Below are 14,121 nucleotides of genomic sequence, written 5' to 3'. Positions count from 1 at the left end.
ATTTCTGAAGTTGGAGTAAACTCTGACGTTGATTCTGATTCTGATAGTGATTCTGACTCTGGAGAAGACTTAGAAGATGAAGGTGACTCTGATGATCCAGACTCTGATGACCCAAACTCTGATGGTAATCCAGATTCTGGTGGCAATTCAGACTCTGGAAATATGCCAGCCCCTGAAGATCGTCAAAGCTCTAGAGGAAGTCAACCATCTGAAGCTAGAAACTCTAAAGCTCAAGACTCTGAACAAGTTCAGAGACCACAAAGAATCAGAAACATCCCCAGAAGATATGCAGAATTTGACATGCTGCAAGACACTGAAGTAGACTCTGAAGGAGAAGTTATTCAGTGTGCCATGTTAGTAGACTCTGAACCCATAAGTACAGAAGAGGCTCTTAAGCAGAAGCTCTGGCTGAAGGCCATGAAAGAAGAACTTGATGCTTTAGAGAGAAACAAGACTTGGAAGCTGACAGAACTTTCAAAAGACAAGAAAGCCATCAGCGTCATATGGGTTTTCAAGCAGAAGTTAAAGCCAGATGGTTCAATTGGCAAACATAAAGCAAGGTTAGTAGCCATAGGATTTCTACAGAAACCTGGGCTGGATTACTCTGAAGTGTTTGCACCTGTAGCAAGACATGAAACAATCAGATTGGTGATTGCAATAGTTTCTAACAGGAATTGGCCTCTGATGCATTTAGATGTAAAATCTGCAATTTTGAACGGTCCATTAGAAGAAGAAGTTTACGTGTCACAACCTCCTGGATTTGTGAAAAAGAATCAGGAAGGGATGGTGTACAGATTATACAAAGCTCTATATGGATTGAAACAAGCGCCCAGAGCTTGGAATCAGAAGATTGATTCATTTTTCAAGAAGCAAGGTTTTCAGAAATGTGAGATGGAGTACGGTGTCTATGTTCAGCATACTTCTGAAGGAAATATGACTCTGGTATGTTTATATGTTGATGATATACTGCTGACTGGAAGTTCTGAACAGGAGATAGCCAAGTTCAAGAAAGTTCTGATGAATGAATTCGAAATGACTGATCTAGGCAAAATGACATACTTTCTAGGGATGGAGTTCAGATACTCTGAGAAATGTATTATTTTGCATCAGCTCAAGTATGAATTAGAACTTCTGAAGAGATTTAATCTGAAGAATTGTAAGATTGCTGTCACACCTTCTGATACAAATCAGAAACTGGATTCTGACCCTGATGGAAAGGATGTGGACGCTACAACCTTCAAACAGTTGGTTGGTTCTCTGAGGTATTTGTGCAATACCAGACCTGATATTTGCTATTCAGTTGGGATGGTTAGTAGGTTCATGAGTAAACCTATGTGATCCCATTACCAAGCTGCTGTCAGGATTCTGAGGTATATCAAGGGAACTCTGAAGTATGGAGTATTATTTCCTTCTGGAAGAAAGGATGAGTCAGAACTTCTGAGTTATTCAGATTCTGATTGGTGTGGAGACAGAGTTGACAGAAGAAGTACGTCTGGGTACTTATTCAAATTTCTGGGAGGTTCCATTTCTTGGTGTTCCAAGAAGCAACCTGTTGTGGCGTTGTCAACTTGTGAAGCTGAATACATTACAGGTGTTGTTACTGCATGCCAAGTTGTGTGGATTCTGAATCTATTGCAGGATCTGAAGATTAAAGTAAACAAACCTCTGAAGATGATGATTGACAACAAGTCTGCAATCAATCTTTCCAGAAACCCAGTGTTGCATGGGAGAAGCAAGCACAGTGAGACCAAACATCATTTTCTGAGACATCAAGTTCAGAGGGGAGTGTTAGAAGTTGTACACTGCAACACTCAGAAACAGTTGGCAGATGTTCTGGTGAAAGCTATCAAGACTGATCAATTTCTCAGATTAAGGGATGGAATTGGTGTTACAAGTTTTGATGGAATATGAATTAAGGGATGGTATTAGTGTCGTACCCCAATTTTGTCCGGGCATATTTAAATTGTCATAGAATTTATTTCATTTTTCATTTAGCATCATATGCATAACATGACACACATTTGCATCATGAATAATACTTGAAATGTCAGTCAGAATGAATTTATTTGAGAATACAGACAAATCGGTCAAATCGTTAAAATTTGAAGAAAGGGTGTTTTTTCAAATAATAGGTTTTGTGCTGACAATTTTAGTGTGATTGGTTTAATTTTTTCCGAATTAAATTTGTACTCGATTTTTATTTTTTTAATTGGTCAAATATTTTTTAGAATGATATTAAAAATTAGTTAGTTTCTTTTAAATATTAATTATTTAATTGAGTATTAATTAGTTTTTTTAAATATTAGTTAGTTTAAAATTAATTATTAGTTAGTTTTTTTATGATATTATTTCTTAAATAAATAATAAGTGTATAAAAAAAATATACATTTTTTACATTGGATCCTCCAATCCACTAAAAACAAAAAAATTCACTCAGTACCAGCTTGTACATCACTCACCTCACACACGTACCTCATTCCTCTCCACTCCCAACAAACTCTCACGTTCCTCCCCACTCAGGATGGCACTCCATGATCCTCTCCATTCTGTACAAATTCAAAACCTCACTCTCATCATAAAAGAGGACTCATCACTCACAAAACCGCACACACATTTTCTCTCTGAAAAAAAAAAACGATTCTTCATCTCACCCTCATCCTCGCTTACTCACACTAAAAACTCCTCACAAAACACTCAGCACAAAAAAAAGCGCTCACTCTCTTTCTGCTACTCACGAAAATCCTTTCATCTTCGCCGCTCAACACATCGCTCAAACCCTTCTCTCGCTCACACTCCACCACCATCACCGAATCCTCTTCATCCTCTCCATCTCCGCAACCACCATCACTGAAACCCTCTTCTCCTTCGTCATCAACCGCTTCAAACCCTATCTACCACTCTAATCATCAAACCCTCACCGTGAACCACCTTCACGACCACCATAACCTTCATCATCCATCGCGCCACCGTCAGCAACCGTGACCCACCAAATCGACCCTCTACAACTCCTTTGACGGCAAGCACGTGAGAAATACTCCCAAAACCCTCGTTCTCCTTCGCTATTGCAACTCTTTTGCTCCGCCGTCAAAACACCCACAACCGTCACTCATTCTTGCTCAAGTATGGAAGTCACTCACGATTGAGTTACTAAAGCAGAGAGGCCATTCTTTATCAATCCAAGATTCGACTCAGTGAGGTTAGATTCATGGTTTGTGATTCCCAGCTCCGGATCGTGACCTAGCATTCAAACGGCACCAAGCGAGTAACTTTGACCAACCCTTTCATCAACTCAACTTCTTTCCAGGGTTGCAACATTGGTTCAGCATTGCGGTTACGGTAACGGTTTGCATTACTATTGGCTTGATATTATACTGTTGGTGATACCTACCATCTGGATTTTGATTTCAAACCGGTTGCATTGTTAAATGTTCATTTTGTTTGTAAGCTGCGTTATTTTCTTTTCTGGTGTTTTCAATAAACATGATGCAACCGATTCCATTTCAAGCATTTCCAACAAGCTCACTAGATTGCTGAAATTTGATTGATAGGGGTAACGACTCAAAATAAGTTTTATTGCATTTTGATTTACAGTGTTAATTTCGTTACCGGTTCGTTCTAATTTACGTATGCTGGGTCGCGTGCTGGCTAGTCGATTTCAATTTCTCATTGGGTCTCCTTCTGTTTGTTGTTGTTTATTCTTTCACTGCTGAGCATTTTTTCGGTTAACTATGTAACAGATGTATGATGTTATGGATACTGCGTTTGTTTCCCGTTTTGAATTTACGTCGCATTTCCTGTTGAGTTTTATGTGCAGCTGTTCTTACGATATATGTTGGCCATCGTTAATGCTTCGTTTGGAGCATAGTTTAAGGTTTTGTTATTTTATTTTTATTCTCTCTCTTGAGTATCTATTAATCATCTTAGCATAACCTGGTATAAGTGATGAGTCACAACGTTATAAATATCTTCTCAAATACATGATTAGTAATAAATCCATTTTAAGCATATGGCATTGTGTGAAGGTTCAGTTGATATGTTATGTATAACCTTGGGTGGTTTCTAAGTGGTGCCAATTCCATGATAATTTTTGTTCGACTTGCAAGTACACAGGACTTTTAATATTTTAAGCACATGGTATCCACTTGGTTTTAGTCACTCCTAAATCAAACTTGTTTTAGTAATTGATTGATTCAGATTTTGTTTAAATCACTTGGTCGTGATGATTGATTACCTTGGGAATTTTATTTAACATATAATTTTGATTTGGAATTTTTTTGGTCAATTAGGTAGTTTGTTTCAATTCCAATCAAATACTTCATTAATTAAATATTGACCGGATTATTTTATCATGATGTCAACCTCTTGCAAAACAAAAATTCATTTCAATCTTATCAATTCAAAACCACTTTCAAACCAATTTCAAAAAAACACAAACAACAATTCTCGATTTAAATATCGAGCCCACTTTCAAACACCCTTGTAAGTCGATTGCTCTTCGCATCGCCATCAACCTCACATAGCTTACTCTTGGGCTTCCTTACAATGAAACCTACTTGATTATTGATTAATCGAGTAGATGAAATAATACACAAAACAAAATTCATTTCATTCATAAACTCAAACCATTTTCCAAACCAACTCAATTTCAAAAGAATTTTCTCTTAAACATAAACTTGGGATGAAAAGGAGATAGGAAGCGTACGCTTCATTATTTCTCAAGTACTCGAATAATTGGCGTACGCCATATTGCGCGAGTTCTTGTCACCCGATTAAATCTTAAGTCACGCAAATTCAAATCATTTTTCAAAATCAAATATAATTTCCAAATTCAAATCATTCAAACCAAAGACTTCAAATCATAATATTTTAAATCATTTCTACAAAATCCTCTTAATTAATCTTTGGATGAAAAGGAGAATAGTGAGCATCCGCTTCATTATCTCTCGATTATACGAATAATTGGCGTACGCCATATTGCTCGGATTTTCGTCATTCAAATGAAACCCTTAACCATAATAATTCAAATCGCATCTTCTAAATCAACCACAAATCCCAAATCCTTTTAATTCCATATTTCAGATGAAAAGAGGATAGGAGGCGTACGCCTCACTATCTTTCGATTGTTCGAATAATTGGCGTACGCCACATTGCTCGAATCTTCGTCATCAAAATTAAACCACGATTATACACATTCAAATCACATCCTCTAAATCAACTACAAATTCTACAACCATTTAATTCCATATTTCAGATGAAAAGAGGATAGGAGGCGTACGCCTCACTATCTTTCGATTATTCGAATAATTGGCGTACGCCACATTGCTCGAATCTTCGTCATCAAACTTAAAACACAAACGAGTAAGCTCAAATCATCGACAAATCTAAACCTACCAATCCAAAATTCAAACTATTCTCGCGAATCGAATACGATATCCAAACATATCTTTTTTTAAAATTAAACTTCGGATGATAAGAGATGGGTGGCGTACGCCTCACAATCTCTCGATTATTTGGATAATTGGCGTACGCCATATTGCACAAATTATCGACTTCCGACCAAAACACATTAAATAAACTTGGATAAGGGAATAGGTGGCGTACGCCTCGTTATTCCTTGAATAAAGCAAGTAGGAGGCGTACGCCTCACTACCGTGCGTATTCAACATCCACAAACAAACTTTCGATAAAAATTCGAACGAAAAAGGGAATAGAAGGCGTACGCCTTATTATTCCTCGAAAGAATTGGACGATTGGTGTACACCACATTGCTCAATCTTTCGTCGTTCTTCAAAAACATCTCCAACAAATCAACCTAATTTCTCGCCCCCGAGCGATCGAAACCAATCAAACCCAAACACATCAATTTAACCTGTCACCCCCGCGTGACCAAAACCCTTTCAAAAAGAACACTGTTAATCCTTTCTAATGCGCACAACAAACCAGTGCTTAAGCCTCCCCCGAGAGTAGACAAGCCAGCGTTTAGCCTTTAGAACGCCGACCTACACAGTCGTTCATCAAAACAAAACCCACCAAATATTCGTAGTAGCCCGAACTACGAATGCTCTGATTTCCTTATTGCACTATAAGGATACGTAGGCAGGAGATTGCTGTATCTTCGCGAGCACACTAATAAAAAACCTCCCATTTCCCCCTCCTGAGGTCTTCATCCATATCTACCATCAATTCTAATTACTCGAAGCAAGCAGATAAACAGTCAATTAACAGTCAAATAGCAAAATCAGACTAAGAGGTTCCCGTTGGGTACAACGGACGTGAGGGGTGCTAATACCTTTCCCTTGCGTAATCGACTCCCGAACCCGAATATGGTTGCGACGACCATTATTCTTTTTTTCTAAAGGTTTTCTCGATATTTTCCTATTCCTTCATTGGAATGAATAAAGTTCGGTGGCAACTCTGCTGGGGACAACATTTTTTTTTCCGCGTCCTATCGCGAGGGATCGCATTTTTGAGGTGCGACAGACTGGCGACTCTGCTGGGGACCCCTGCTCCAAGCAAGAGAGAGTCTAGCCTAACTTAGTCTGATTTTGCTATGACTGTTGGAAGATATTCTTTCTTTCCATGTTTATTTCTCTGTATTTTATTCTAATTACTTGTGTTGTATTGTATGTCTTGATACTTTGATATGGGACTTGATGTATGCTGTGAGATAAGCTCCATACCCGAGCTTCGAGGAAAACTTAGAACCCGGAGTTGTGTAGTATTGAACCGAGGGGTGTACACCTATTGGGACAATACGAAAACTCCACCTAGAGTAGATCTGTTTGGAGTTTCCATCACAATATGGCTAGCCCATCATTGTGGGGGAGGTTCTAAACACGATCCGTGACTCTAGGGACCTCGCCTTAAACCCAAGTTTTGTTTTCATGATTGGCGATTGTGTAGTATTGAACCGAAGGGTCTACACCCTGTTCGTGCAATACGAGAATCCCACTTAGATTAGATCATTTCAGAATTCCCATCACGATGTGGCTAGCCCACCATTGCGAGGAAGTTTTGAACTTGATCCGTGAGTCTAAGTTCCTTCCTTGAAAACATAACTTTAGAACCTACCTTTGGGGAATTTCTAGTAATCATAGAAACCCGGGCTTCTTCCAGTTATACTGATGTACTCGACATGTGGATAATTTTGAGTCTGTATTCCTCTGCGAAGAACATGGCACAATTTCATGCATTTGCATATCATCAACATGCATTGCATATCATCTTCAAGAATCAAAAACTTACACCATATTCTACCCTTTGTCCAGTAACCCTGACTACTTGACACCGGTACGAGACACGCCGCAACTACAAGATGACACTTGAACAACTTGAAGCAAACCAGGTTTCGATGAGAACCGACATTGACTCCATGCAGGAAAGGATGGATCGCTTGCTGGAAACCATGTTACTCTTGGCCCAAAAGGAGAAGGATGCTGAGACTAACGCTGAAGCTAGGAAAGTTGCTGCCGAGTTTGGATCGCCATCACTTAGCATCCCTGGAGTAACTAACCTTGATGGTAATCCCGCCCATCCTAGAGGAGGACCGATCCCCATTCCTGTTCCCATGGACAACGTGAACCCCCACGAGCATTCTGCTACATCTGCTCGACACGGATCAGTGATGGGTGATGAAGATCCATATGACGCCTTCTTCATGCCACAACTTGTCAAACCTGTTGTTGGAGGTCTCCCAGACCCAGCTGTTGATAGACTCCATGCTTTGGAGGAAAAATTTAAGTCCTTGGAGGTTCACACTACTCCCGGTTTGGACGCTGTTGATATGTGCCTGGTGCCAGGTTTGGTGGTTCCGCAAAAATTCAAAGTCCCAGACTTTGACAAGTACAAGGGAATCAGTTGCCCGAGAACTCACCTTAGAGCCTACTGTCGCAAAATGGCTGCCCACATCAGTAATGATCAACTCCTGATTCATTACTTCCAAGATAGCCTCAGTGGGGCATCCTTGGAGTGGTACATGCAACTGGAGAGAGGTCAGGTCCGGTCATGGAGAGACCTTGCTGAAGCTTTCCTCAGGCATTATCAATACAACACTGATCTAGCACCCAATCGCACACAGCTGCAAGATATGACTCAACGCAACAATGAGTCATTCAAGGAATACGCACAACGGTGGAGAGAGCTTGCAGCTCGTGTCCAACCTCCTCTCCTTGACAAAGAGCTAATTGACATGTTTATGGGAACTCTGCATACCCAATACATGGAGAAGATGGTAGGATCCAGTTTTCCAACTTTCGCTGAGGTCGTCTCCGTGGGAGAACGGATTGAGAGCCAGATCAAGAAGGGGAAACTACCTTGCACTGCTAATGCTTCAAGTGGGATGAAGAAACCATATCCCAATCTCCCAAAGAAGCCAGAAGGGCAAACCAATGCTGTAATGGGAGGAGGAGGATATAGGGCACCTCCATATGCTCCTATGCCTTATGATCAGGTTGCCGCTGTCGTCCCGACACCATATCAGCCACCGTATCAACCTCCACATCAGCGACCATATCAACAGCCTTATCAACAGCCGGCTTACCAACAGCCGCATCAGAATCAACAACAACGTGCTCAACAACATCAACCTAATCAACAGAGGGCAAGAAGGCCAGAAAGACATTTCGATCCCTTGCCAGTATCATATAGCAAGATCCTTCCCTACCTGCTAAAAGATGGATCGGTTGTTCTGAAGGAGATAACACCTGCAATTCCACCATATCCTCCAGGCTATGATGCCAATGCTCACTGTGAGTATCACATGGGTGTCCCAGGGCACACAATAGAGAACTGTAAGGCTTTCAAGCACAATGTCCAAGACCTGATTGATAGTAAAGCACTTACATTCACGCCAGTGAGGCCAACCGTCGCAACAAATCCCATGCCAGCGCATGCAGAATCAAGTGAAGCTCGAAGGTAAAGCTTCCCACCGGCCTAAACAAGCAGAGCAATTCCGCTGAAGAACCCAGAGATGAAGGCTTGTTCATTTGAATGAAGGCAATCCTGATGCCATTTTTACCATTTTGCATTCTTGTAATTTGATCTTGTTTGTCTAAGTACTGTACGCTTTAAACATTGTTATTTGTATTTGGTTTTGTTAATGGGATGGTTATGCATGCTTTGAATCAATCTTTCATATTCACTCATTTGTCACATTTGCAAATCACAAACACATACTTTTTCACCTCACTTTCTTCATCACACTATCGTTAGTAAATGTTGGAAGGAGGATGACGAAAACAAAATACTCATAATTGCTGATTGAATGCTTTCGGATAAAATCCTGCTAATGATGTACAGGCATTGTTTCAAAATCCCAAACACTGGAGAGATAAGGAGTTAATCCCTAGTCAACCACTTCGAGCCTAGAAGTAGGAGTTTCTTTCGGATCTAAACAACCCTTACGCTTAACCTGGGACAGGGTAGTGTTCAGTTAATCTGATTACACATATGAATTACAAAGATGAAATATCCCATACAAGGATCAACCATATGACATTCTTCGCCCACATCCTGAAGTGTCGAAAGAACCATACAAATCCAAATTTTATGTCGGTTGTTATGCAATGACCAATGACTTGGCAGTCACAATTTCAAAAAAAAAAAAATCAAAAACAAAAAAGAGCCCGCTAAGTCCACCACCCTAAAAGGAGACTTAGGCAAAAACAGGGGCAATCCCGATGGACTAAAGCTTCAAACAAAGCGGTCCATGCAAAAGTTAGGGATCAAAACAAAAATCGAAAAGAGACAATGAAAGTCTCCAACAAAACAAAACAAGATTCAGTGACCACCATACCAAAATCAAAGGGTCACCGACATCCAAAAAAAAACGAAATAAGGTGGCTGCCATTCCAAGAGACCTTGAATCACCATCTTTACACTCGCAAAAGTAAGTGTGTGCCGGATTAACTGAACGTAGGATTGGAGATCATCATGAAGAAGGGGTGGGTTAAAATAAACTTTGAGCCTTATATCCTTTCGTTTCAATAACCATGAACCCAGCCACGTTACAACCCTCAAAAGACCTAATTGAAGTAGGGTTTATTCTGAAAGCGTACTATAGCAAGGTTGAGTAAACTGACTCCTAGAGATTTGTTAATATTCTCTCCTCACTATATCATTCACACACTAGCTAAATCAAGCACCGCGTTTGGACACATGATCCACTCGCCACACACTACCACAACACTTATGAATGATTGTTTTTCAAAACTTGCATAACTGTTGCATTAACATCACCATTTCTTGGATAACAATTCTTAATTATTAGTCAGTACTTGACATCAAGAAAATTCCAACAAGGGGCAATTCAAGAGGTACTTGATCGTTGGTGCTGACACGAATCAAGACCATCTCATAAATCAGGGGCATGGCATCTTTTGATCAGTATAAAGAAAATCTCCAAGCATCGGTTGATCAAGGAGGAAAAACACTTTAGTACTCAACCCATCAGGGGCAAGTCCCTCGAGGGCCAACCAGGGGCAAGACAAGTTGCAAGGGGCAGTTTCCCTTCATATCTTCAAGTCAGTCAAGAAGATTGCATCAAGACATTAGTGACTGTTTGAATTCACAACCAAGATGTCGAAAGTTCATACCAGTACAACATCATGTGTTGACAAGAATCCTTAGGGCACGTCAAAAGCACAACCATCATGCGTTGATCACGTCGCTATGCTCAATTACAGGCTGACCAGATGCATCAAAAGAAGAACTGAGATCTTCTCGAAGACAAATACACAACATATCAGCAAGAGGTCAAACTTGGGGCACCATGAGTATTCACATCTATTGCGTGTTCGTCACATCCTCAACTACCGAGTGTCGGGAAGTCAGATCCTTTCACTAATTAATAGCTCAATCCACATTGACAATTACCAGAAAAGCCAAAGCCCACCTTGCTGGCATCCGCACAAAATCAAATACAACCAGCATTGGTTTCCAATAAATACATCGCCTTTGAAAGGGGGGCCAATCCCAAGCAAACCGACCATCCTTTGCATTCAAACATGCATCATATGCATACATAACGCATACATATCATTTATGCATATAGCACGAACCATAATCCAAGGTTTAGTCGCAGGCATCCAGGCCAACCCTCAGTTGAGACATTGTTTTTCTCTGAGTAAGTGCATACCCTGCCATCAGGCGTTCCCCATTGAGTTACATCTTTCAACCTTTTGTTGATAAGATGATATCCTCAGCTAAGTCAAACATTGTTTCTTTAAACACTTACCTTGTTTCACGTTGAGCGTCCCTCAATGAGTCGTTTCCTATAACCTTTTGTTAACAGAAACTACACCTCCCCAGAGAATATTGGTCTTGCAACCTTTTGTTGTCGATACCCTGAGCAAATCTTATCCAGCAATGTTCCAACACTACCTAGCAAGTCAGGTTTACTGAACATTGACAGTAGCCTTATTTTTCCCAATATTTTTCTCACTATCATCCTTTTGGTGAAAGTCCATTGAGGAGAAATATTGATCATCATCCTGTTTATGGTAACCGTTATCCTTTTGGTAATGGTAAATCCTTGACATTTGTGATCTTACCGTCATCCTTTTGGTGTCGAAGATCCGTGAAGTTTTGGTCTAACCTTCATCCTTTTGGTGAATGGTGACCTCTACAATTATTACAGCCTACCGTCATCCTTTTGGTGTCGGCGATCCTTATGGTGATAAGCAATCCTTGTCATTCTGGTTCAATCATCATCCTTTTGGTGATGACGTCCAGTTTAATCTAAAATCATCCTTTTGGTGATAGAGATTACGGAGTTTGGTTTAAGCTATCATCCTTTTGGTGATGGTGACATTTGAAAAGTCCAATCCCACTGTCATCCTTTTGGTGTCAGCAATATTTGAAGTTATTATAACTTGTTATCATCCTTTTGGTGGTAACAAGTTTCGAAGAGATGTTTCCACCTTCATCCTTTTGGTGTTGGTGATTGTTGATTCATTATCATCCTTTTGGTGATAACGAGTTCTGTTGTGTTGTAGTGCCTTCATCCTTTTGGTGATGGTGACTATCGACTTATTATCACCCTTTTGGTGATAACAAGTTTTGAAGTTTTGACTTATTATCATCCTTTTGGTGGTAATAAGTTTTGTTATTGGTCTTACCTTCATCCTTTTGGTGACGGTGACCATTTGAGTTATGGGCTCATTATCATCCTTTTGGTGATAACGAGTTTTGTTTTGATCTTACCCTCATCCTTTTGGTGATGGCGATCATTGAGTCTGTTTCAGCTTATTATCATCCTTTTGGTGATAACAAGTTTTGAAGTTCTGTCCTTATTATCATCCTTTTGGTGATAACAAGTTTGTGTCTTGATCCTACCCTCATCCTTTTGGTGATGGTGATCAATTGCGTGTGTGCTTATTATCATCCTTTTGGTGATAACGAGCTTTGTCGTTTGACAATACCTTCATCCTTTTGGTGATGGTGATTGTTGACTTCTTATCATCCTTTTGGTGATAACAAGTTTGTGTCTTGATCCTACCTTCATCCTTTTGGTGATGGCGATCAATTGTGTGTGTGACTTATTATCATCCTTTTGGTGGTAACGAGTTTTGTCGTTTGACAATACCTTCATCCTTTTGGTGATGGTGATTGTTGACTTATTATCGTCCTTTTGGCGATAAAAGTTGTGTCTTTTAATTTTACCTTCACCCTTTTGGTGATGGTGATCAATTGCGTGTGTGCTTATTATCATCCTTTTGGTGGTAACAAGTTTTGTCGTTTGACAATACCTTCATCCTTTTGGTGATGGTGATTGTTGGCTTCTTATCATCCTTTTGGTGATAACAAGTTTGTCTTGATCCTACCTTCATCCTTTTGGTGATGGTGATCAATTGCGTGTGTGCTTCTTATCATCCTTTTGGTGATAACAAGTTTGTCTCGATCCTACCTTCATCCTTTTGGTGATGGTGATCAATTGCGTGTGTGCTTCTTATCATCCTTTTGGCGATAACAAGTTTGTCTTGATCTTACCTTCATCCTTTTGGTGATGGTGATCAATTGCGTGTGTGCTTATTATCATCCTTTTGGTGATAACAAGTTTGTGTCTTGATCTTACCCTCATCCTTTTGGTGATGGCGATCAATTGCGTTGAGTGCTTATTATCGTCCTTTTGGCGATAACAAGTTGTGTTTTTAATTACACCTTCATCCTTTTGGTGATGGTGATCATTGAGTTCCGACTTATTGCCATCCTTTTGGTGGTAACAAGTTTTGTTTTGTTATACCTTCATCCTTTTGGTGAATGGTGATCATTGAAGTTGTTTGACTTATTATCATCCTTTTGGTGATAACAAGTTTTGTTGTGGGATCTTACCTTTATCCTTTTGGTAACGGTGATCTTTGAAGTTGATGAGTCAACTATCATCCTTTTGGAAGTAGCCTTGATATTACACTCTCTGTTAATGGAAACTTTATCAGAATAACCTTCATCCTTTTGGTGACGGACATCATCCTTTCGGTGATGAAAATCTTTGGATTGTGTCTAGCTTTCATCCTTTTGGTGATAGCAGGATCGTTGTTGTATCCATCGTAACCATCATCCTTTTGGTGCCAGAAAACATGTACAGTGTTATCTTTACATCAGAAATGACATGTGCAAGATTTGAATGTCGACTCGAGGGTTGGCATTGATTTGGCATTCTACCCTTATTACCTTGGTATCCATTGCATTTTCATCTGCATCTCTCCATTGCACTCCAAAGGACAAAATTTGGATCCTTTCGTATTTAATTACCTTCCACCACGAATGTATGATGACCATTGTCATTCTTACCTTCTAATTCAAGATAATTAAATAGGGGCAGCTGTCGTACCCCAATTTTGTCCGGGCATATTTAAATTGTCATAGAATTTATTTCATTTTTCATTTAGCATCATATGCATAACATGACACACATTTGCATCATGAATAATACCTGAAATGTCAGTCAGAATGAATTTATTTGAGAATACAGACAAATCGGTCAAATCGTTAAAATTTGAAGAAAGGGTGTTTTTTCAAATAATAGGTTTTGTGCTGACAATTTTAGTGTGATTGGTTTAATTTTTTCCGAATTAAATTTGTACTCGATTTTTATTTTTTTAATTGGTCAAATATTTTTTAGAA

Source organism: Lathyrus oleraceus, chromosome 7 (genome assembly GCF_024323335.1).
Source record: "Lathyrus oleraceus cultivar Zhongwan6 chromosome 7, CAAS_Psat_ZW6_1.0, whole genome shotgun sequence".
Classification (NCBI taxonomy): Eukaryota; Viridiplantae; Streptophyta; class Magnoliopsida; order Fabales; family Fabaceae; genus Lathyrus; species Lathyrus oleraceus.
Note: the sequence above shows the minus strand (reverse complement) of the source record.